Raw genomic sequence first — 25779 nt, forward strand, 5'->3', positions numbered from 1 at the left:
GTCCAATTCCTCCGGCCGGAACTCCCACTTATGAAGTATATTCTAAACATGGTATTGGCCCCATAGCTTTTAATGAGGCGTGGGTTCGCTATACTAGAAAAGATGGTGTTTTAAGATGGCCGCAAAACGGCAGTTATGAGCTCAATATTTTAGATAATTTGGAGAACACTTTGTTTAAGCGAAAAGCCCGGCCGGCTATGTTTGACTCTTTTCGCCTATGGCGGAAGGAGGCCAAACAGAAAGAAATAAAACAAGCAAAAAGGGATAGGAGAGATATGTCTATTTTGCAAGCTGCGCAACAGTTTAAAAATAACGAAACCGATCATGCGATTGAGGTCTCAGATAGGCAACATCGTATGGCGGTAGATAAATGTTATCCATTGTTGCCAACTTCCCCTACGGAGAAAAATGTGGACCCTGAGAAGGATCCTTTAATGTCCCATCTGCTGAGATTACCCCCGCCCTATGCGCAGGGAGCTAATGTGCCTTTTGGATTACCGCCTGCCCCCGGAGCGAATGCACCTTTATTGTTAGCACCTGCCCCACCTGTTCCGCCTTTTGTCCCACCTGTCGCTCCCCAACCGGTTCCTGCACCCCCACCACAGTCTTCTCCGGCATTGCCGAGCTCTCCCTTACCTTCGGCTCCCTCTGTAAATATTACTTCCTCTTCTGCTCCGCCTAATATTCTGTCTCCTGTTCTAATGACGAATTCTCCCTCCGCTCGGAGGCGAATGATCGATACCGTTTCTGGTCTTTTGTCCCCTCTCTTCGGGACATTTCAAATGACCCCGGTTCCTCCTCGTAGATAAACTTGTAGTCAGTTACCAGGTCCGGAGGAACGGGAAGTGCTAGACCTTCCAGCCCGAAGGTGGATCACGAATGGCCCCCAGTATAGTGTGCAAGATATTAAGGTCACCTTTCGGCAGTTTGAGGCACCAATGCAGAGATATGTTTTTGATGCTATGTGTGAAATTTTAAGTCAAGAGTGGGAGGATATGGGTTTGGGACGAGCCCCTCGGGGCCTGCTCGATGTACAGGCCAAGTTTGATAGAGGACTGATTGTGGGCGCAGAGGTCGAGGACGCGGTAGGAACGCTTGTCACTTTTAGAACGATGCTTGCCTGCCGGTCCTTGCCGAAAAGCGATTCCTCCGTCAGGCGAAAATTAAAGCACTATCCCATGAGAGAGGTTCCCCCAGTGTGGAGAGAGAAGGTTGCAGCCCAGGCTGCTAATCCTCTTATACCTGCTCACTTTCAACGTGTGTGGGTACACGTTCCGTGGAAGCGATCTGAGGTATTGGCCCTTAAACAGTCGTTACCGGACCCCCGTAAAAATCCTGCAGGGTACTACAAAGAGTTGTCTCAAACTGTCGATGCATGTATCATGAATTTGGCCGATATAGACATGTTAATGGGTAATGTGGTCCCACAACCGTTATGGGCTAGGATTCGGAAGGAGGACCATGTAGGAGAACTGGGGGGTGATTGGGCTGCCATACTCGCCGCGGACAGACTCCAAGTGGGTGGTGCCAAACCTGAACCTCTAATTACAGAACTCCCAGCTAGGATCATTACCTTACTGAAGACTATGATGCCCCCTCTGCGAGTTAATTGGGATAAGTTAGCAGCTTGTAAGCAGAAAGCGGATGAAAACGTCTCTGATTTCTTCAATCGTTTCGAGGAGACGTTCATCGATCATAGTGGTCAGGATATGAGCACGGAAGGTGGCCAACGATTGTTTGTAGACAAATTTGTGTCTAATTTGGCTCCGGAAATATCTAATAAGTTGAAGAATTCCGAAAGCACGTGGGCGGTCTCCTCTTCAGCTCAGATATTGGCTACTGCCCAGTATTATGAAAATAGGAATAAAGAAAAAAGAGAGAAACTTGATAAAAAGACCAAAGAGTTGAAAACAAAAGTTCTTTTGCAACAGGCTTATCCTCCTCGCCCTGCCCAACGTGAATATCAGCCGTCTCCACCATACCAGAGACAGTCGCAGAGGGCTGGGCCTTTCGTTCCCTGAACCCCACTGGGCCAAAATCAATGCGCTTACTGTAAAGAAGAAGGCCATTTAAAGTATGATTGCCCGGTTCTGTTACAGCGCGCGAGCGGTATTCCCGCGCCACGAGGCCAGAGTGGTTATCAGTCAGCACCAAGAGGTAGAGGTCGAGGTACGCCACCTAATAACCAACGTTCCATGCCCCCTGGAAACTCCACGAATTATTTTGATCAGCAAAATGTTCAGTCTACCAACTATTACAACAGTGATTACTATACTGAGGATGAGAGTCAGAATTCCCAACCTAACTAGGACAGCCATGGACAAAGTAAGGGAGTAGTATCAGTTCCAGTGGCCAGAGTGGGCCTTATGTTGATGTGGAAGCACTAGGTGTTACAGAGCCATTCCTGGTGCAACAAAGAGCTCTATGATTCACTCTAAACTCCCTGGGGCACCTTTGTCTGGCTCTACAAATGTTTCTGTAGGTTTTTCTGGCGCCCCAGTTCAAAACCCAGTTTCATGCCCTTTGCCCATTTCAATAGGTCCTTACAAATTGGAGGCCCCGCTCCTTTTAACGACTGGTTGTGGTGAAAATTTGTTGGGCTTGGATTTATTGAAGAGATTGTATGCAACATTACACTGTTCCCCTTCTGGCGTACGTCATACCTTAGATAAGAAATTGGCCTCACCGATGTACTTGTCTAAAGATCAGCTTCCCCCTGAATTACAATCTCTTCCAGCCACCCTCTGGGCCACCGGCCCCAATGATGTGGGCCTCCTGCGGATTCCTCCCTACATTGTAACACTCAAGCCTAATGCTAAAATTCCTCGCATTCCACAGTATAAAATTTCCAGTGACGGCGAGAAAGCTCTTTTGACTATAGTTCATGATTTGGTACAAAACGATGTGGTTGAAGAGACTAGGGGAAATGTATGTAATAGCCCTGTTCTGCCTGTTTTTAAACGAACCAACCCTTCTCAACCACCTGTCTACCGTTTTGTGATTGATCTCAGAGAGGTCAACAAGATTGTGATACCTCAATTCCCTGTTGTCCCGGATATTAATGCCCTGCTGACGATGATACCAGCCTCAGCTTCCTGGTTTTCCGTCATTGACCTAAACAATGCTTTCTTCAGCATTCCCATTGCTGAGGAAAGTAGGGATATTTTTGGCTTCTCCTTAGCAGGCCGAAGCTTCCGGTTCAAGCGAGCTGCTCAAGGCTATTGCGAGAGCCCCTCCATTTATAGTCAAGCATTGAAATCGCAGCTCGATACTTTGTGTTTACCACCAGGAGCCACTCTCATACAATATGTGGATGACCATATAGAACGATGGATTTAACCCAGATCTTTTGACTGGGGGAGAATGTCTGCATTGTCAGCATTCCGTCCATCAATTGTTTGTTGTAACGCTTTTCGCCCTAAGTGGGATGGGTATTCCCAGACGTGGGACCCGTGCTCACTACGCCACTGGAGTCAAGCTATCCTGGCTGATGACGGCTGATAGCCAGAAACCGGTCCTAGGATGCTTGATTCCGGTCCAGAGAAGACATGGCTTGGCAGTTCGGGCTGGACTGTTCCCATGAGGCACAGGGTCAAGACTGATTTGCATATGGCCATGTCTAAACTGGGGTTGTGTAGTGGGCAAAAGAACGATGGATTTAACCCAGATCTCTTGACTGGGGGAGAATGTCTGCATTGTCAGCATTCCGTCCATCAATTGTTTTGTTGTAACGCTTTTCGCCCTAAGTGGGATGGGTATTCCCAGACGTGGGACCCGTGCTCACTACGCCACTGGAGTCAAGCTATCCTGGCTGATGACGGCTGATAGCCAGAAACCGGTCCTAGGATGCTTGATTCCGGTCCAGGGAAGACATGGCTTGGCAGTTCGGGCTGGACTGTTCCCATGAGGCACAGGGTCAAGACTGATTTGCATATGGCCATGTCTAAACTGGGGTGGTGTAGTGGACAAAAGAACGATGGATTTAACCCAGATCTCTTGACTGGGGGAGAATGTCTGCATTGTCAGCATTCCGTCCATCAATTGTTTGTTGTAACGCTTTTCGCCCTAAGTGGGATGGGTATTCCCAGACGTGGGACCCGTGCTCACTACGCCACTGGAGTCAAGCTATCCTGGCTGATGACGGCTGATAGCCAGAAACCGGTCCTAGGATGCTTGATTCCGGTCCAGGGAAGACATGGCTTGGCAGTTCGGGCTGGACTGTTCCCATGAGGCACAGGGTCAAGACTGATTTGCATATGGCCATGTCTAAACTGGGGTGGTGTAGTGGGCAAAAGAACGATGGATTTAACCCAGATCTCTTGACTGGGGGAGAATGTCTGCATTGTCAGCATTCCGTCCATCAATTGTTTGTTGTAACACTTTTCGCCCTAAGTGGGATGGGTATTCCCAGACGTGGGACCCGTGCTCACTACGCCACTGGAGTCAAGCTATCCTGGCTGATGACGGCTGATAGCCAGAAACCGGTCCTAGGATGCTTGATTCCGGTCCAGGGAAGACAAGGCTTGGCAGTTCGGGCTGGACTGTTCCCATGAGGCACAGGGTCAAGACTGATTTGCATATGGCCATGTCTAAACTGGGGTGGTGTAGTGGGCAAAAGAACGATGGATTTAACCCAGATCTCTTGACTAGGGGAGAATGTCTGCATTGTCAGCATTCCGTCCATCAATTGTTTGTTGTAACGCTTTTCGCCCTAAGTGGGATGGGTATTCCCAGACGTGGGACCCGTGCTCACTACGCCACTGGAGTCAAGCTATCCTGGCTGATGACGGCTGACAGACAGAAACCGGTCCTAGGATGCTTGATTCCGGTCCAGGGAAGACATGGCTTGGCAGTTCGGGCTGGACTGTTCCCATGAGGCACAGGGTCAAGACTGATTTGCATATGGCCATGTCTAAACTGGGGTGGTGTAGTGGGCAAAAGAACGATGGATTTAACCCAGATCTCTTGACTGGGGGAGAATGTCTGCATTGTCAGCATTCCGTCCATCAATTGTTTGTTGTGACCTGTTGGTTGCAGCAGATTCTGAAGACACTTGTAAAAAGGCTACCATTTCACTGCTACGCCACTTATCTGACCACAACCACAAAGTTTCACCATCAAAATTGCAATATTGTTGTCAAGAGGTTACTTACCTAGGTCATCTCTTGTCAAAGGAGGGACGGCGATTGACCCCAGAACGTATCCAAGCAATTGCCCAAATGCCTATTCCATGTACGCAAAGAGAGGTGCGTGCCTTTTCAGGTATTACCTCTTATTGTAGACAATGGATCCCCAAGTTTTCCCTCCTGGCAAAGCCCTCGTAGGCACTTACTCTTAAAGATACACCACACCCGCTTCCATGGACTGCGGAATGTCAGAAAAGTTTCACGGACTTGCGCACTGCCTTGTGCTCTGCCCCTGTGTTAGGTACTCCTGATTACAGTAAGCCTTTCACACTCTATGTTCATGAGAATGAAGGTTGCGCGTTATCAGTTTTAACGCAGCGATTTGGGGACAAGCAACGCCCCTGTGCCTATTTTTCGGCCACGTTAGATCCAGTGGCCAAGGCATTACCTAGCTGTTTGAGGAATACAGCAGCAGCGTCAGTTTCCATTCGCCAGTCTGCTGGATTGGTATTAGACAATACCCTTATGGTCATGGTACCGCATGCTGTAGATACCCTCCTAAATAGAACAAAGACTCAACACCTCACGAGTGCCCGCCTTTCGGGGTACGAATTGACACTCTTGGCTAGCCACATACACATTAAGCGATGTAATACCTTGAACCCAGCAACATTGCTGCCAATTCCAGTAGCAAATGACACTCAAGAGCAACACGACTGATTCCTCCGCACGGAGGAAGAGACAAAAGGCAGAGTTGATTTAAAGGATACTCCACTCCCGGACCCGGATGGGACCTTATGGGTGGACGGTTCTTGTTTTAAGGTTCCCAATGGTGAAACGACCTCAGCCTATGCAGTCACTACCTTATACACTATTGTAGAAACCGCGCGTATTATACATAACTCAGCCCAGGCAGCTGAATTGATAGCACTGACTAGAGCTTGTGTGTTGGCTGAAGGAAAAAGGGTGAATGTGTATACTGATAGTCAGTATGCGTTTGGAGTGGCCCATAGTTTTGGCCGCCTGTGGAAGGAGAGAGGGTTCCTCACATCCCATGGCACTAAGATACAGCATGGCCAATTGGTAAATGACCTCCTTGAATCACTCACCTTGCCCACTCAGATAGCGATTGTGAAGTGTAGTGCACATAAGAAGATCACTGATGATGTAGGTCAAGGAAACGCTTTCGCAGACCATATAGCGAAAGAGGCAGCTAGAGACACTACAAGCCGCATGTATGTTGTGGGCTCTGCTAGATGGGTTGCACATGGGGGGATGTGTGAGAATACTGTGGACAGTGTGAAAATGATCCGGGCAGAGGCCACAGAGAAAGAATTGAGTACGTGGAAAGAAATTATAGGAAGATTGGATGTGACAGGGTGCTGGACAGACTTGTCAGAACATCAACGCTGGTTGTTACCAGATGCTTATGTACTCCCAGTAGTTACCATGGCACATGGTCCAGCCCATATTAGCGCTAAAGGTATATGCAAGCTTCTGGCTCCGGTATGGAAGAATGTGGGGATCCCTAAAGGTGCAGACAATCTGGTTAAACATTGTATTGTATGCTTAATGCATAACCCGAGGAAGGGAACCCCAACACCAGCAGGACACTTTGCTCCCCCAACTTACCCTTTTGAGGTTTTACAAATAGATTACATCCACATGGAACGATGTAACAATCTGAAGTACGTTCTTGTTGTGGTATGTGCCTTCTCCCGATGGGTAGAGGCCTATCCCCTGAAAGATAATACTGCTCTATCCACGGCAAAAGTCCTTTTGAAGGAGTTTCTGCCAAGATTTGGGTTACCAAGAGTTATCTGGAGTGACAACGGAAGTGAGTTTGTGGGTCAGATCATGCAGAAAGTATGTGCAGGCATTGGCATTCAGCAAAAATTCCACGCAGCGAACCATCCTAGTCAGCAGGTTTGGTGGAATGTTATAATGGCACCCTTAAGCTTAAGCTGGCGAAAATACAAGCCAGCACGGGTCTTGCCTGGCCTGATGCTTTGCCCTTGGCTCTCTTATCCACCAGAACAACCACCCATTCTCGTATGGGACTTAGTCCTTATGAGGTTGTCTTTGGACGCCCTGCAAATGTTTGGGGAGTCCCAAGGCCAAAGAAATACTCCGAGATAGCGCATCCATTTGATTGACTATTTACATGATCTAACCATTAAGTTACGTGTCCTTCATCAACAGGTACAAAATACTTTGCCCCAGGCTTCGACGGATCCTGGTCACACCATACAGCCGGGAGACTGGGTCTGTGTCAAAAACTTCCAGAGGTCAAAGAACTTGGAACCTCGCTGGAGAGAACCCCGTCAGGTGCTCCTGACGACGCGTACTGCAGTAAAGGTGGTCGGCAAAAAGAACTGGGTACATGGGGTACATTGCAAGAAAGTGCCCCTACCATTGCTTCATGATCAATGGGTTTATCAACAAATTAGTGACTCTGAATCCGAAAGAACACCAAAATTTGGACTATTCAGTGATGCACGCCTAGACTTTGCCGGAGCAGGACAAGACGACGACAAGGCCCTCCAGACAGCTATACCACCGGCAGTGAAATTGGACACTACTAAACCACATCTCCTTTTCCAAGAACAAACTGTACCTGGTTCCCAGAGGTACGATTTGAGGCCCAGACTGAACAAAATACCTCAATAGTGCTTCATTGATTTTTTGTCTTTTTCCCGATTTCCACATGATTGCAGGGCCGTGATCGTAAGTCTCAGAATTGTGACCCAAATTTGGCTCTAGGCCTGTGGGACTTGTAGGAAAGTATAAAGAACTACAGACAATCACAGCTGAGTGAAGCAACCTCCCGTCACGGGCAATATTTAGAGCTGGAAATTACTGTTAACAAGGGAATGGACAAAATACAAACAATGAGCACGAAGCATTGTAAATTATTGCATAATCGTTTTATAGTGGTTTTAATAATATTGATTTTGATATGTATTATATTGTCTTGTATAGGATGGGGACTACACGTAATTTTTACACAGCCTACTCCCAAAGTTACAGTTGAAATGCATACACATGGCACTCTACCACCTCATGTTGAGTCAAGAAGGAGTGAATTCCGCAACAACACATTTGTTTCCATGCTACACCAACATCAATTGGCCACTAATGCGACGAACTGTTGGGTTTGTGGTCTTCTGCCAAGTTCAGTGAATACTGGAATGCCATACATTACCCTTCCTTTTTCATTTAATGGCTCTTGTAGTGCATGGTGGGAATTGAGCGCCAGTTGGGTCTTCTCTGGAGATGGGGATACACGAGAAGTAAGCAGCTTGGGAGTACATCTATACCATTTATGTTGGCGAGACAGAAAAAGGATATATGGGACGGATAGTGAGAAGTTAGAATATGCAGATCGCCAAACCAAATCTACGGATTTGTATTTTCTGCCCTCTAATAGAACCTCTCGAAATGGGAAATCTTTTCTAGTGGTACCTGGACAAGCACCATTCTGTATTAGGAAAGGAGGGTTAGAATATAAAGTACAAGCACTTGCCAACATATTGTGACCTTAAATGGGACAGATTGGCCTCGCATGGTTCCCTCACGTAACACATACTTCGTGTGTGGAAATAAGGCTTACACTTCTCTACCAGGTAATTGGAGAGGCACTTGTTACATCGCTTGGTTGTTACCCCCTACATATATAGCAGATGCCAAGCATCATTTACAGAAAAGAGGGGTGGCGTCTGGCCAGGATACGTCAGGACAAGAAGTCGGGGATGTCTTGAAAGGACTCATTCCATTCTGGTGTTCAATAGCCAACAGTAGAGAAATAAGACAACTAATTCGAGTTGTAGAAGCCACTGTCAATGAAACAGGTGGAGCTTTGAGTAACATCACTGCAGAACTCGCTGCTGACCGCCTTGTCACGCTTCAGAATAGGATGGTATTAGATATCATCCTTGCTGACCGTGGGGGCGTATGCAGATTGATCGGATCTAGCTGCTGCATTTTTATTCCAGACAACGCCCCTACAGTATACCAAGCCATCTCTAAGCTACATAAGATCGCTGAGTCCGTTCACCAGGATGAAGGGAATTGGTCTCTGATGGGGTGGTTTGGGGGACTACTGTTTACATGGGGATGGAAGATTCTTACCTTTGTCGGAGCGACTTTGGCTATTCTCTTCTCATGTTGCCTTTGCCTACAAAGTGGTCCAGCTATATGCGGACTCTGCGCCACCCTGTGTGTTCCAAATCCGGTATCACAGAAAGCAGCAAACACAAAGATAATGCTGCAGCAACAGCTTGTAGATTTCATGGCTATTGAAGTTGATTCAGATTAACACCAGCCTCTGGTTTCTTAGCCTGAGTAATGGCAAAAGGAGGGTCTGAGGAAATTCAAAATATGGCTCGTCTTTGCTTGTAACACCACCACGCTGTTGCCCTCACTCAGGCCCCTTCAACATTCATAGCGTTTCTTTCACGTTCTATACTGTTGCACATATTACACGACCTTTCCTGTTTCCCCGAGCTAAGTCCATTCTGAGACCCGGTTCGAAGCAACTAATCCCCCAGATAACCATCTATTGACCCTTGGTGACCGTTCTCGGCCTCTCCAGTTGTTTTACGAATCACCATCTTCAACACGCAAACACGTCCTGTCGTAAATTAATTCAACCTAGGAATGGCTATGCCACCTGACCTATAGGGTCGGGTAGAGAACACGACCTTAGGGAAGTAATTTCTATTACCCATTATCCTGTATCTTGTACAAAGAATGTTTTCTTGTGGATGATTTGTATTTTTATTGCACCTTGTGGGGGTTGTTGCTTTAGGGGATTCAAGCGCTACAAAAGACTGTGAGCCACAGATTGAAGTCGCAGTCTCCTGAGAACCTACCACCGATGTACTTCTAGGACAACTGTACTTAGCTGCAGCTAATAAATTGAAGTTCCTATGCCAGACAGAGTCCTCCGTGTCTCTGTAATTTGGAAGGCGAACTCAGAAGATTTCAGGCTTACCCTGCGCCGCTGGGCTTTAAAAGCCCGGTTCTTCAGCCCTAGGATTAATCTGGGAACAATAAAGGAAAATGTATACACTCGTCATTAGTATTTGAGTAGGACTATCCATTTATTTGGTTGTTAACAAGAAGGGAAACATCTCACCTTTCGTTTCTTTGGGCTTTTTTTCTTTTTTTCCTTTTCTTATTTATGAAATGTCACTGTTATAATCCAATTTAATTATAAAAAACCATATACGGTATATAGAACACTCCGTAAAATATAAATGGTATAAATCAAAACTCCACACTGTTCAAATCAATTCAATTAAACTCAGCAGAAGTCTACTACTATTTACCTTAACCCCTTCTGTGCCCATGACGAGCTGGACTCGTCATGGGCCGCGGTTGCGCTGTGCCCATGACGAGTCCAGCTCGTCATGAACCCCGCCCGCTAATGGAACGCCCGGCACAGGGCGGGGAAAGGGCGTGGCACACAAGGGGTTAAAGTGGAACACTCTCGATTTCAGATCTGCACCTCCTACGTGTTTCTTGGCTCTCCTGCCATAGTATTTGTTTGGTTTCTTTGTAGGAATATCACTGCCTGGTTTCCCTCTTATAATTAGGGTCTAAAATCACAACGATATGACCAAAATTACCACTCTATAAGTGACTATTTGTTTAAATTATTGTCTCCTAAAGAGTGCACATACTCACCCTCCCTGTGCAGTTGAGCACACAAGCCATTGCTAATAATGGTCTAAGTCTTTACTTTATTTTATTTATGAGGGAGTTCCATGTCTATGAGGGAATCTTCACCTCGGTTTAACAGATCTAGTACTCGTATCTGCATGTCTATCAGCATTGTATTTACCATTGCTAAATCTTATCGCATAAATTTCGTGGTGTATCTTATAAAATATACTTAGGGAAAGCTCATATTCAGCACCGAGTTTCTCCACTATATTCCACAGGTTTTTCTTAGTCACAGCAGCCCCCACTCCTGGGTTTGGAATCGCTAGGACGCTAAGCCATCCTGGTCGCTATAATTGTCGGATCCTCTCTATTACAGAAAGCTGCACTATATAGTAGGGGATCTGATATAAAGGCAGGCACACTACTTACTTTGATCGATAAGAGTCCCCGTGTGTGGTCAACAAGGAAAAAATCAGCAACCTCTCACTCGGGAATTTTTCCCTTTATATACTCACTAAATGATATCAAACACCTGATAGTAGACGGAGTCTTCCCGCCCTCTAGAATACCGTGTTTCTCCGATTTACTCCGCAAGTATTTCCGGATCGGGACCAACACCACTTCCGGGTTCCGATTCCACTAGAACGCTCAAGCAGCAATCAGCTGAGCAGTCGTCCCATCCGGGCGCAATGTTGGACTAGATAAAATAAATCTATCAAGCAAATACCAGAAATATTCGTGGACATAACGTCACGATGAGTGTAGGTGCATAAAGAATAGACGATCAAAATCTTTTTATTATGTTAAACGTAATCTCTCTTAAGCCAAAAGCAAAAAAGAAACACGCAAGTAATCGCGATGATGGCTAGAATTGGCGCCATCTTGAAATGGGACCCGACTGATGGCTGACAAATGCATAGATGTCTCTTATAGATATACATTATGTCAATATGTATATTATAAACGTGTTTTGGGCTCTATATTCATGCATATAGGTATATTTAAAAGAAACCTATTGTTCTTGTTACAGGTTTCCCATGGACATTAAGGAAAAAGGCATGTAAAAATAGGCATGTAAAAATGACTAAGTAGAGAGAGGGGAAGCCATCAGATTATCAGCAGTTTAGGAAGAATTGGCTAAATTACTGTCAATAACTGTAACCTAAGGACTCAAGAGATGAATGACATCCAGTCTTCCCTTGAGTTGAGGCCCCCTAACCAATGGTGCCTAATTTGCATATAAACCATTGTTCCCTCTTTTTTCTAACTTTATCTACATTGCCACCACGTCTATTGTTCATGATTTTTTCCAATATAAACCACTTAAACTCATCACATTTATGGTTGTACTGGCAAAAATGTGTCGTAAGTGGTGCATTCTCTTTCTGCGTACGAAGTGCGGACTTGTGTTCTATTATTCTAAACCGGACTTCCCGTCCCGTCTCACCCACATAGCCGAGGTCGCATGGGCAGAGAGATGGTAAACTACATTTTTACTCCTGCAGTTAGTCAATTCTTTAGATAAAACTGTATTACCTTTATACATGATTTGTTTGCCGACAATAAACTGTTCGCATACCGAGCAAAATCCGCATTTGTTATTACCTATTGCTTTAGATTGAAGCAAGATTGTTTGAATGTTATCTTCTTTATCAGTATAGGTGAATTGCGGAGGTTCACATTGCGCCTGAATGCAAACAAACGTTTTCAAAAGGTTCCTCTCTTTCATCATTTATTATTTTCCAATTCCCGTTAACTATATTCTTTATCTGATTGCTCATGGATGAAAATTTACTAACAAACACAGCCTTACCTTAATTTTTGTTCTTTTCTTTCCTTTTATTAATGTCAAGCATAGACTCCCTGTCATAAAATCTGGCTCTTTTAAATGAATTTTTGATAAATTTTTTAGAGTATCCCCTGTCCGCTAATTTCTTCTTAAGATTGTCAGACTGAACATAAAAATCTTTTAGTGTGGTTCAGTTTCTGCGAAGTCGCAGAAACTCCCCAAAGGGGATATTATCTTTTTGTGCTTTAGGGTGATAGCTTTGGTAGTGTAACAAGGTGTTTTTATCTGTCGGTTTACTATAAAGTTCAACCTCCAATATGTTGTCATTATTTTTTATACAAATATCCCAAAAGTTTATACAAGAGTTACTCCACTGGGATGTAAATCTAAGGTTGAAATCACCCAGATTAAGCCAGGCTATAAATTCCTCCAATAGGTCACTAGCACCGCTCCAAACGAAGATGATATCATCAATAAAGCGGTGCCAGTGACTGATGTTTTAAACAAAGGGAGCCAGTTCGTTAAAAATATGGACTTGTTCGAATTTGCTGACATAAAGGCAGGCCAGACTTGGGGCGCAGGATGCGCCCATGCTGGTCCCCTTGATTTGATGGTATAAGTCCTTCTTGTATAGGAAAAAGTTATTTCTTAGTACCATGCTGAAACACGTCATTATGAAATCAAGGTTGCCACCACCAATATCTTCAGTTAGAAGCATAGTTCTAATGGTTCTAATAGTATCTTCTTGTGGGATATTGGTATATAGGGCTTCAATGTCAAGGGCGACCAAAAGTTGGGTCACCCCATTGAAGCCCAAGCCTTCAAAAGTTGCAATGGCATGTGCTGAATCTCTCAGATATGATCTTTGTTTAGCAACTATAGGTTTTTAAAAAAAGTCAGCATATTTACTGAGAGGTTCTAAAATAGAGCCAATGCTGCTGACTATAGGTCGCATTGGAGGATTGTCAATATCCTTATGCATTTTAGGCAATCCATAGATTGCTGGTGTAATAGGATCTGAACTATATAAGAATTTGCATTCTTCTTCACTAATCCAGTTCTCATTAATGGCCACTTCTAATAAGATTATAAACCTCTTTTTTGAGTTGAATATTTTTATTGTGAGAGACTGGATGGTAATTTTCTCTCACGTTAAGCATCATCATCATCTTATCATCATATGTATTTTGATAAAAAATGACTACCCCCCCCCCGCCTTTATCGGCGGGTTTGATAATAATGTTGATGTCTTCCTTTAATTCTCTAAGTGCCTTCCTATGTTCTAGAGAAAGGTTGTTATTGGACTTATAAGGGCGTTCAAATAACAATTTAATTTCTATTTCTACAGTTTTTTCAAAAGTAGAGATATTGTTATTAACTTGTCCTAAGGTAGGGGTAAAGGAAGACTTGCCCCGAAAACCAGTAACATTGGTGCTAGGGTGACTCTCTTTCCCTACAAAGAAATCCTTAAGTCTAATCTTTCTAAAGAACAATTTAAGATCTGTGTCAAAATCAAATTTATTAGGGGCTACTGTAGGCGCAAAGCTAAATCCTCTCTCCAATACTTTCAATTGAGCTTTTTAAAAAAATTTTGAGGAGAGATTAATAATAGGAATTTTATCTATCGCCAATATCTGCGATTCCTTGTTTTTAGATATTCCTGGGGGGGATAGTTCCTCGTTGTATCGCGTTTCTGGCGTTGGCCTAAAAAAGATTCAGGATCTGGATTGTATTCTGTACGGACCCTATTCTCAGGATGATGTTCTTCTTCTTCACTGCTTGAGCAGGATGTATCTGAAAATGTGATCCTTTTATTCCCTCCTCTGGAGTATATGGGTTTCTGATAGTTAGGTTTTTCCCATCTTTGGTCACCTTTCGCATTATAATATTCTTTTTCTAAATAGGTATATTCTCTTTCAACACTAAATTTCTCAATATCCTTCCTAAGTTTATTCATTTTTTTAATTAACTAAATATTCTCTATACCCTTCAGTTTCTTGCTTCATTTCATCCAGTCTTTTCTTAATTTCATCTATCACGGTAGTATCTTTAATTTTGCTCTCCAATTCTTCAATAGCTTTCTTCTCAATTATAATTACCTCTTGAGCTGTTTCTATAATGAGAATAAGCCAATCGCGGCTACAGCGATTCGCTATGTGTGACCATGTTTCAAGAAATTTTTTGTGTTCCACAAATAAACCGGTTTCATTTTTAATTTGAAGCCCTATAGGTATCACACCCGCTTTTAGATATTCAATCAGAAACTCAGCGTGTAACTCAGTACGAATTAGTTTTTTCTTTAGGTTATAGAGTTTAAGTAATTGTTCCTGATTAGTTTGGTTAGTCACATTTATCGGTCTACTATGAGACCCCTGATTAACCTCTTCAGCGCTGCGCGGATTCCCGCGCAGTGCTGAAAGATCTGAGCGCGGGCGGGGCCATGACGGAACGGTTCCGTCATAAGCACAGCCCAACCGGCGTGCATGACGGAACCGTTCCGTCATCGGCATCGAAGAGGTTAATGAGTTTGTTAAATTGCTCTTCAGATGGACATGGACATGGACATATGCATGATAGCAGAAAAAATGGTATACTCTAACAGAGGCTGCCCCGGGAAGTGGGTCAAGATCTGGAGCAGGTGGAATGAGGTGCGTGGTGGGTTGTGCCAGCCCTCCTGCCCCCGACCCCCAGGAAGATGACGAGAAGTGGTGTGAAGGTCCAGATTTGACAGAGACTTGTCACAGGCAATAATGTCAAGCCGCTTAGTGATATAAAGCACCAGTTTGGCCGCATAGTGATGATTCCCGGAATCGAACTGCATTGTATGGTTGAAATTCACTGTGTAAACATAGCGCTTTGTAGAATGTGCCTCTGAATTATTGAACTGCTGTAATATACTGGCATTATGACCTGATCCACCTCAACAGTTGATTGTGTTGAAATTAAATGTTAATAATATAAATAAAATAAAAATATATTAAAAAACAAAAAATAATGTACTTTCACCACTGAATTAGAGTTTTGAAACTAAGTGAAAAATTACTTTAAATGATGCCTGTATTATTTTCACATTCCTAGATAGGAAAGGGTGATTTCATTCATGACTATACCTGTTCATGGAAAATTCAGCTTTACTTACAATGTGAAAACAACTCTGTGTAACTATTTACTGTTCGGACATACTTTTTCCAGTTTCCAGAATTAGGCACCCTGCCCTGTGGGCAACAAGGCAAACTTTAAAGATGACTTAACTGACGTATAAAACTAGGTTTTGCTACATGGCAAAGTAACTTTTCTGTCATCTTGTCACTGCAGTACTTTTAAACAGCTGCCCAGCCACAGAGCACTGGTGTTCTCCGAAACACTATTTTTATCATAAATGTGGGTGGTGTGGATACACACTGCAGCCCATACATAACATTTAACTTCCACTCCACTGGTGCATTTCTTGTGCCATCTAGCACGGCCTAACCGGAAAGTTAAATAAGCTAATTAGGTAAAAATAAATGGTCAGTAAATGTTTTTGAATAATGCAACTTACACCAAAGTGCTACAGCATCACCAAATCATCAAAAAATGATTGTTGGTTATGTGATTGCACAGTTTATATCAATGTAATGGTCATTATCATTGATAAAGGAGTATTGCATTGTTCAGGGCAGTAAGGAAGCAAGATTGTTTCGGCTACGTTTCTGTTCATAACATCTTTATGTAGTCAGAGGTTGGCAGGCTGAGATCCCAGCAGGGCTAACTAAGGCTGTCAACATCAGCATTTGGAAAAATGTTTGTGTTAAGATGTTCAGCATAGAACAGCATATGTGCTGTTACTATTGGAGCATCTGCATTTGATGAAAATGGTGTGTGACATATCCGAGTCTCTTGCTGCCACAAAATAGGGCACCACTCCTACTCTGTCAGTGGGGTCTGTTTTGCTTCCTGCTTCTTATCCACTCCACTCAAGGCAAAGGGGGGTAATACAGCAAAAAGTCAATTCACTATTCCTTGCCAGATTGTTCACAAACGTTTGGGTTGTGATCTTCCCAGCCTTCAATTGCTCTTACATATTTGTTTGTGGAGTTTAGTAAATTACTATATAGAACCTTGCAATTGTTTCAGAGAACTAGACTGGAATAGCTTACATAATATTTTTCATATATTTACATTATTTAAATATTTTGATAAATTCATATATTTACAAGTCTGTATATTTTCCTTTAAAATGTAACCTATATTTGTTTTTACTGCTATTTGCTCTATGATATTTTTAAAAGTAGCTACTTCTGTTATTTTCTATTTGAGGGTGTTGTAGTACCAATGTTTGGCCATGTGTGATGCTTGCCTTACTACTTTTTTGTAGTTTTGCAAATACTAATTTAGAAGTGCAGTTTGTTTATCTCAATGGTCTTACTCTTTTGTTGGTGGGTAATATCCATCTTTAAACCCCTTCCTGGCCCTCCAAAAACCACTCCTACTATTCCCATCCCATTTAATAGTAAGTCTATTCCTTTTTCCACCCATTCCCTGCAGTCCTTCCCACATTTACTACTAAAACTTATAGTTACGCATGCGAAGACTCAGTACATAACATGATAGGGCAGAGGAAGGCATAAGCTCTACACATAGTTAATAAATAGCATTTTGTAGCATGTCTTGTAGTACCACAAAACGTGCCACAGAGTACAGTTTGTGACTCAGACCCTTATTGGAGAAATCGTATATTGTAATTTTCTAACTCATTCAACCATGAGTGATATTATCTATGATGTCACTATTAATACGACAACACCAGTGATGTCATCGATGATGTCATGATCAGTGTATTTACTAAACAAAAAGGGCTTGTTCTGTATTTCTGAAAGGAATCCAGGTTGAGTAAGAAATAATGGTTTGCTAAGATATGAATGAATGAATGAATGGGAAACTTGTAATGTGCAGATGTTCACCTCCCAAGACATCTTGACGCTGGGTTGGGATGTACTTAATACACATTGAAACTGAACCTAATAAGACTTGTGTGCAGCAAAGAGAAGATTGCAAATATTTTTGACGATGTCAAAATATATACAATCAAATGTAAGTTCATCAAAAGACACAAGAGGAGCTTGCAAAGTTGCTGACAGTGTAGTGAATAAAACGTACACAATGTTTTGACGCAACACAGGGTAAATACATACGAGAAACCACCAAAACACATAGGGAGCATTGGTGAAGCAACATGAGGACCCATTGTGCCATGTGGCCCCTTTTTGAGGGTTTTATTCACTCACTCACTCAATCATTCACAACCATAGGGACACAACTGAGAACACCAAAGCTCATTGGGCACCCACTCACACACTCACTTGTTTCTTCACTCACTCATTCAGCCTGCCTGTACTAGCTCACTTACCTGATGCCATGTGGCCCTTTTGAGTGCTTTATTCACTCACTTACTCAATCATTCACAACCATAGGGACACAACTGAGACAACCAATGCTCATTGAGCACCCACTCACACTCTCACTTGTTTCTTCACTCACTCATTCAGCATGCCTGTACTAGCTCACTCACCTGATGGAAACCCACTCACACTCATTCCACCTATTTATACTCACTCTCTTAACCCACCCCATTCACTCAATCATGATTTCAGCAGAACCACCTATATCACTCGCTCACCCAATTACACTCACTCTCTCCCTCATTCACTCACTCATTCTCACTCACTCATGGAAGAGAATGTGGCACAGTGGCCAGAGCTGCCAACTGGGGAGCTGGGAATCCGGGTTCGAGTCTCAGCGCCAGTGCATCATCTTTTGATTCTGGGCAAATCACTTAATCTCCCTGTTCCCATGGACAGCGCCTGGATACTCTCACGGGTAATAAGCAGCACTATATAAACCTGCTAACTTTAACATTACCATTCTCTCATTCGATTCTCTTATCCTCGCTCTCTCACTTGATCCACCCATTTTCACCCAAGCACTCACTCACTCAATTAACCCTCGATCACTGGCTCCCTCGCGCAGACGACAAACTTATACTCACTTACTCAATTGACCCACCCATACTCACTGCAAAATGATTCCATTTGAATAAGAATGAAATAAATCTGCTGAACTGGAAACTGGCTCCTATTCAAAAATCATGAAACCCAAGCAGTAGCCTTCATAGCCAAACTATGTCACAGAAGATTACCACTGTTTCCTGGGCTGAAATGCATCTGCTCAGAAACTACAACAATGTTATTACAAGATTAGAGCGTGCCTCCCTAGCGTCGTGCACTTTTTATAGTGCTGTTCTTCTTTCAAAGGTTAATGGCTTCGATATGGCCTCATCATGTGCGGTCTGTCAGGATTCGTCAGTCGCAAACTCAAAAGGAAAAGCACACATCATATGTGCTGCTGGTAAGGATACTGGACTATTTGGTTTCTCGTCTTTTCTCTAAGTACTTCGCCTTTTATTGTACCTAAAATCCCACATTTGGGGGAGTAACCAAAGATAGCGCTTTTGATCTCGGAACAAGAGTTTATCTAGGTATGCCACTGTGCCTGATGTACACTGCACAATGAGCTATTTTAACCTGTTTGCCTAGAAAACGGAATCGTAAATTAATTTCTCACAACTCAGTTGAGAGCAGCAGGCCAATGCGTATTTTTGTAATTGTGATTTTGATTCAAATTCTAACTTAAAAATGATGAAATTATGTCCTTGATGTTAAACGTAAAGTTCAAAGGCCAGAATCACAATGTTTTTTCCTATGATGAATGTATATTTTTACAGACTAAAATGTGTTTTTCTCATGCATTTCCAGGAGTAAGACAAGTACCTAATTTGTAAAATAATAAGTGCCAGGGCCCAAGATATTTCTAAGGAGGTCCCTGCTGCTTGTACCACTTCAGGTTCCTGTCAGCGCTGCCAAATGCCAGTACCAACAACACTTAATTAATATTACAGCCTTACAAATGTTGCAGTTTGGACTATACTAAGTGACCCAAAGCTGTAGAATGGCATGAGCAGCCTGGTATTATTATTTTAAACTGCATTTTGATTATTAAACACTTTGCTCATATGCCTTTTTTAGAAATAGACTGACAGCATCACCTTGTGGTGTTGTTAAATATGCCCTGGTGTTATGAAATAAGTGCTGGTGCTGAGCACCAGATCACACTGGCCCAAATTAAGCACTGATGAGAAATGCTAAATATAGGAAATCTGCTGCTTCGCTGTGGTTTTCTGGGTTAGAACTCTGTGCACTTGCCATCTGCTAACCTTTAAACATCGTAGAGTGGACAAATTCCTAATTTGGTTCGCAGTGCCTATTGTACCATAACCTCACAGTGACGATGTAAAAGATGGCTTCAGGCCTACCATTGTAGCCTGATGGTGGCAGTGTAAACACTGGAATTCAACCTCTCAAAAGTAGTCCTTTTTGACAAGTCAAACCTCCCTTACATATTAATAAGTTACCCCTGTGTAGACCTGGTAGTCTACATGGCAGGGTGCCTTACATTTGAATGTAGGACATGCACAAATTTAATGTTAACGTGTCGTTACAGCGACTAGCACCCAAACACTATTTTCTGCTGTGACAGGCCTAGCTGTCCTATGTAGAAAAAGTATAGAGTGCAAATTAAAAGTCCTAATAAAGTATCTAGGGAAAGGGCCGAGCTAGAAAAATTATTAAACCATAATTTCTAATAGTTATTGACAATCCAATTCAATGGTGAAGTCAGATTGTTAATAAATATTAGGAAAAACAGACTTTTAGAAAGCTACCTTTTCCATGCCTCTAGTCCTGAAGGCTAATTTTGCATTTGCTCTCCCACTTCTGCCAGCTAGTAATTGGCATTTGAGTGGGTGTGAAAAAGATACAAGGTGCTCCCAGGAGCAAAATATAGGCTGTCCTGATTGGGCAGAGGTGACGACTCTGAGTCTCCCAGAATATGTTGGGTGGGGGGGCTATGACAATCCCTTTTACAATGCAGTGTCAAATACTGTTTGACAGATCAGGAAAGGAAGGGAAACAGGATGGCAAAACAATTATTGTTTATTTACTGTCTAGTTGCTGTAAAATGCTACTTTTGTTGCATCATCATTCTGTCTCTGAAATCACTGTGGGTACAGAGGTTGCCCCAAACTGGAATTTAGTGTTAGATGTGGGGAGACACTGGGATTACAATAGTACACCCCCCAACCACCACCAGCCTTTGGAAGGGTTGGCCCCGCTATCTTTGACCCCATTTGTTAGGGCCTGCCCAGGAGTCATTCTCACCCACTATCTAGTGCCACCCACTTCAAAACACTCATGGACCTGAAGAGGAATGAATCTGTTGTCTGTGGCCTGCACAGATCCCTGAAGGACTGGACCTGATCCCTCTTGTACCCAGGAAAAAGTGGACCCCACAGGTCATAAGGTTTACCTCCTGTTAAATTTACAGGGACACAGCAAGTTACAAGATGCCTTTTCCTCCCCCTAACCAGCTGAGCAGTGGCAACTGGACCTGGACTGAAGCCTGCTGTTTGACCTCTGCCTGACACCCATCTGAGCTTCTAAGTGCCTCATCTGTTGTTCTGGGGACTTTAGAAGTGTACTTCTGTGGTGGACTAGTACTTAAATGACTCACTTTATGCCTATTGTAGTATTCCTACTTAAAACTTAAAAAATTCATATCTACAGTTCGTTTATCATAATTTTGCATTTTAGTGTAATTTTGTTTATTAATTTTTACTCTATTTTTCTAATTGGTTTGGGATTTTTATTGTTTTACATTTCAACTTTATTGCTCTTTTGGTATGGCACAGATACTTTACACATTGCCACAAGCTAAGCCTGTTTGCTCTGTGCCATAGCTTCCAGGGGGATGACCTCAGGTTAATTTAGTGAACTTGAGGGTTCACCATGACCAGGGTTGTGATTATTCCTGGAGGTGGGAGCTCGCCCAATTTCTATTGCTTTTCTTTCTTTCATGGGACATATATTTTTGTCTTTTGAGAAATCCCTTCTCCTACACCACCACTAATTTTGGAAATGTCTTCCTGATCACATTTGATCATTGGAAACAAATGTACTCCTCCCCAGGAGTACATTTAAATTGTTTTTGAGGGTGGGAACGAGTGGGAGAGAAATGTGTGTTGTCATGACATCTTATGTTATATTTGTTAAGTTATGTTATTTAGCCTTTGTGACATGCACTTACATCCTTTTGGATTCCATGGCACTGAGAGGGAGGGACACGCTGTTAAAGATACACCATCACAATCAGTGTGATGAGAATAGCTATGTTTTTGAGATGTTTCTTGAGCTTAATATGCTCTAAAATGGCACCTAGATGATATGGGATACATTTCCAAAGAAAAGGAGGAAGAGGAGGAAAGTTTCAGCCGTTGAAATGCTGCTTTGAAAAGTGAGAGACCAGGTAGAGACCAGAGGCTTTGAGAGAAGGAGTATGAAAATGCATAGTAAGACTCCATCTAAAAATGAGAATTTCCACACCTGGAGGTATGGGCCAGACAGAAATCAGCCCTGGATTGGGAGCCAATTTGCCAGAGAAGTTATTTGGCATAGCAAAATTTAATGTGAATTCAGAATGAGCCTGGCTGTCTGTTAAATGATCTAAATATGCCATAAGTGACAGGCAGGAAAGGGTTCCTGAGTGGTATAGGGTGAAAAATCAGGTTCACAATTCATTTTATCACGTAGATTAGTGACCATGGCTCACGTTTACTGGAGAAAAATGAAAATCCAACCACAGGTCAGACAGGTACTCACCACTAGAACTTTGTGAGAAGCTGGCCTGGTATATGATGTCCACTAATGTAAGTGGGCACCTTGCACCAGTCCAGACAACCCTTATGGTGATTTAAGAGGTCTTAGAAAACCTTAGAAAGCTCTCTAAGTGGTAGCTGTGGAGAGCAACCTTCAGGCTTAGTCCAGAAGGAGTGTAAAGCAGCTTGTTTCACCAGAATGCAATCTTATAGTATATATTAAGTGAATAAGAACCACGCCAAGTATTTATAAAAATATGTATTTATTATATAATACTCCCTAGTACGTTCCAATATCTCCAACATGGAGATCAACACAATGCACACAATACGTTAGCAAGGGAACACAGCAAATAGCTTGAAATACACAATGACCCCACAGGGGGACCAAACCATATACTAAGAAAGTGGTATAAGAACTACGACTCAAGTCAAGACAGTGTCGAGAGGATGTAGACGTGCTGGGACCCCAAGGAACCACCCAAGGTGAGCAGATAGGGACCCCACAGAGAGCGTGTGCAGTGTGGAAACATGACCGCGTGCTCCGTACAACTTTATGTGCAAGTCATGGTTGGATTTTTAAAGATTAAAGACCCTTCCCAGTGGACCCTGAAGAAACCCCATAGAAGACAGAATGTTGGAGAGCCACCCCACCCGTGGATACCCTAGTACCCACGTTACCTACACCAGGAAAGCCGGGTGCATACGTGTGAAGTGGTGTGGGAAACCGCCATCAAACCCAATGGAGGACTTCAAGAAAGTGCCGCTGGCAAAGAAGGAGAAAGTGTCTGGTGGAACCCAAGGATGGATTCTTGATGAGAGGTACCTGCAAGCAGAGGGGACAGAGTCTATGTCACTCAGGGGTTACCAGGAAACTTGGAAATCAAATGCCCTCCGATGTCGGGTGTTGCAGGATGGATGATGATGACCTTGACTCTGCAGCTGTGAAGACCAGGCAATGCTGAGGAGGACCAGGAGCTGTACATGAGCTGTCCCACAAAGGATGTTGAGTGCTGAGGGGTCGGTGTCTGGCAGGAGCACCTCCAAGCCTTGGCAAGGCAAGCCACGCAGGAATCAAAGAAGAAGCAACGTCAGGACCAGCAAGGTCCAGGGGACTCACCAAAGGCAGGGGAGTCAGGGCAGGCCCTGGGCAAACAGGGGAGTCCAAAAGTAGCAAGTGTGACCCTCAAGTGGACCCACAGGCTGGAGGCACTGGAGTTCCGAGAGGCCCTGAACCAGCTCACCAAAAGATGCCAGCCACAATGCACACAATGCGGTGTGGCTGAAGATTCTGGTCACTGGAGGTGCTCGAGGTTAGGGCTACTTGAAGCCTGAAGAATTTCTTGCAAAGAAGCCAACAAGCCTTTGCAACTGCAAGTTGGATGCGGTGCACATGGGTTCGGTCATTGCAATGTCCACGAGGGATACTGGCCTCAAACTTGGTGAGAGGGCAGGGCAGGCCTTGGGAGCTGTGTAAAACCACCACCTGTGTTGCAGAACCCACAGAGTCCGGAGGAGCTCAGGATCTGCAGACGGTCGACTTTGTTGTGGTACCTGTGAATGCAGTGGAGTGACTCCTTCACTCCAAGGGATATTTCTTCAGGTGTCTTTGATGCTGCACAGACCTTGGAAGGTTCCTGTATGATGCACAGGCTCAGACGATGCAGCAGACTAGAAGGGAGACGAAGTTACGCCCAAACGAAGTCTAGTGAAGTCCAGAGTGCCCAGACGGTAGCAGTGGAGTGGTGTCTGATCTGTATCTCATACCATCACGCATATAGGGACCTACACCCAGGTAAGCCCTTAAGTACCCTCGGGAAAGGGTTGTGAAGATTCAGAGGACCCTCCTAGGGGAGGGTCTGGACAGGGGGGATGTTACTACTATGTCCTTTGTCCAGTTTCGTGCCAGAGAGGGAGCCAATAGCTCCCAGAACTGGTTTGAACTGGACTATGCACAGGGACACCAAATGTGCCCCCTCATGCAGACTGAGTGGTGCTGGAAAGCGCATCCACCACATCCCAATACACCAAATCCTGTCTGGGAGGTGGTCACACCTCCCTGTGACAGGATGCCTATTGTCCTACCTTCCTCTGCTTGAGCTAGGCTCAGCAGCAAGAGGGCAGAATCGGGTCTCTGGTTGGCAGCAGCCATTTTGTGCTGTCCGGGTCAAGAAGACTGGTACCGGGACCACTAGAAGCCTAACGGAGGGCTCTTCCAGTGCTTGAAATCATACCTCCCACACCTTTTACGGTGTGGGGGTGTGATTCCAACATGTTTGATACCAAACATGATAGGATTCGTTGCAGTCGTTTTCGAGATGGTCATCGAGTGATTACGCGGTGCCCCTCTATATAGTATATGGCTGCTTGACTGACAAGCCTGGAAAATGGACTCCGTAGGCTGCAGGGGTGTCCTCATGCAGGGGCACCCTCTCACTTAGAACCAAGCACCCTGCCTTCAGGATTGCAAAGGCCTGCTATAGGGGTGACTTATAGGTTTTAAGTGCAGTGACCCTAGATATAGGAAACCTATAACTTTAGTAAGTGGTGCTAACACTAGCTTACACAAGTTGCAATGGCAGACCTGTAGTTCCATTTTGAAGGGTCTCTCATGGGTGGCATAATATTCATGCATCAGCCCATGGGAGACCTCTGGTGTACCTATGCCCTGGGTACATATGCCCATGGGTACCATATACTAGGGACTTATAAGGGTACCCCAGTATCCAATTTGGGGTGTACCTAAGTACTGAATACAACAATTTAGGGAGAAAGCAGATAGACTGGGGTCCTAATTAGAAAGAAAGTGGTATAAGAACTACGACTCAAGTCAAGACAGTGTCGAGAGGATGTAGAAGTGCTGGGACCCCAAGGAACCACCCAAGGTGAGCAGATAGGGACCCCACAGAGAGCGTGTGCAGTGTGGAAACATGACCGCGTGCTCCGTACAACTTTATGTGCAAGTCATGGTTGGATTTTTAAAGATTAAAGACCCTTCCCAGTGGACCCTGAAGAAACCCCATAGAAGACAGAATGTTGGAGAGCCACCCCACCCGTGGATACCCTAGTACCCACGTTACCTACACCAGGAAAGCCGGGTGCATACATGTGAAGTGGTGTGGGAAACCGCCATCAAACCCAATGGAGGACTTCAAGAAAGTGCCGCTGGCAAAGAAGGAGAAAGTGTCTGGTGGAACCCAAGGATGGATTCTCGATGAGAGGTACCTGCAAGCAGAGGGGACAGAGTCTATGTCACTCAGGGGTTACCAGGAAACTTGGAAATCAAATGCCCTCCGATGTCGGGTGTTGCAGGATGGATGATGATGACCTTGACTCTGCAGCTGTGAAGACCAGGCAATGCTGAGGAGGACCAGGAGCTGTACATGAGCTGTCCCACAAAGGATGTTGAGTGCTGAGGGGTCGGTGTCTGGCAGGAGCACCTCCAA

This window comes from Triturus cristatus, chromosome 5_1, assembly GCF_964204655.1.
Source record: "Triturus cristatus chromosome 5_1, aTriCri1.1, whole genome shotgun sequence".
NCBI lineage: Eukaryota > Metazoa > Chordata > Amphibia > Caudata > Salamandridae > Triturus > Triturus cristatus.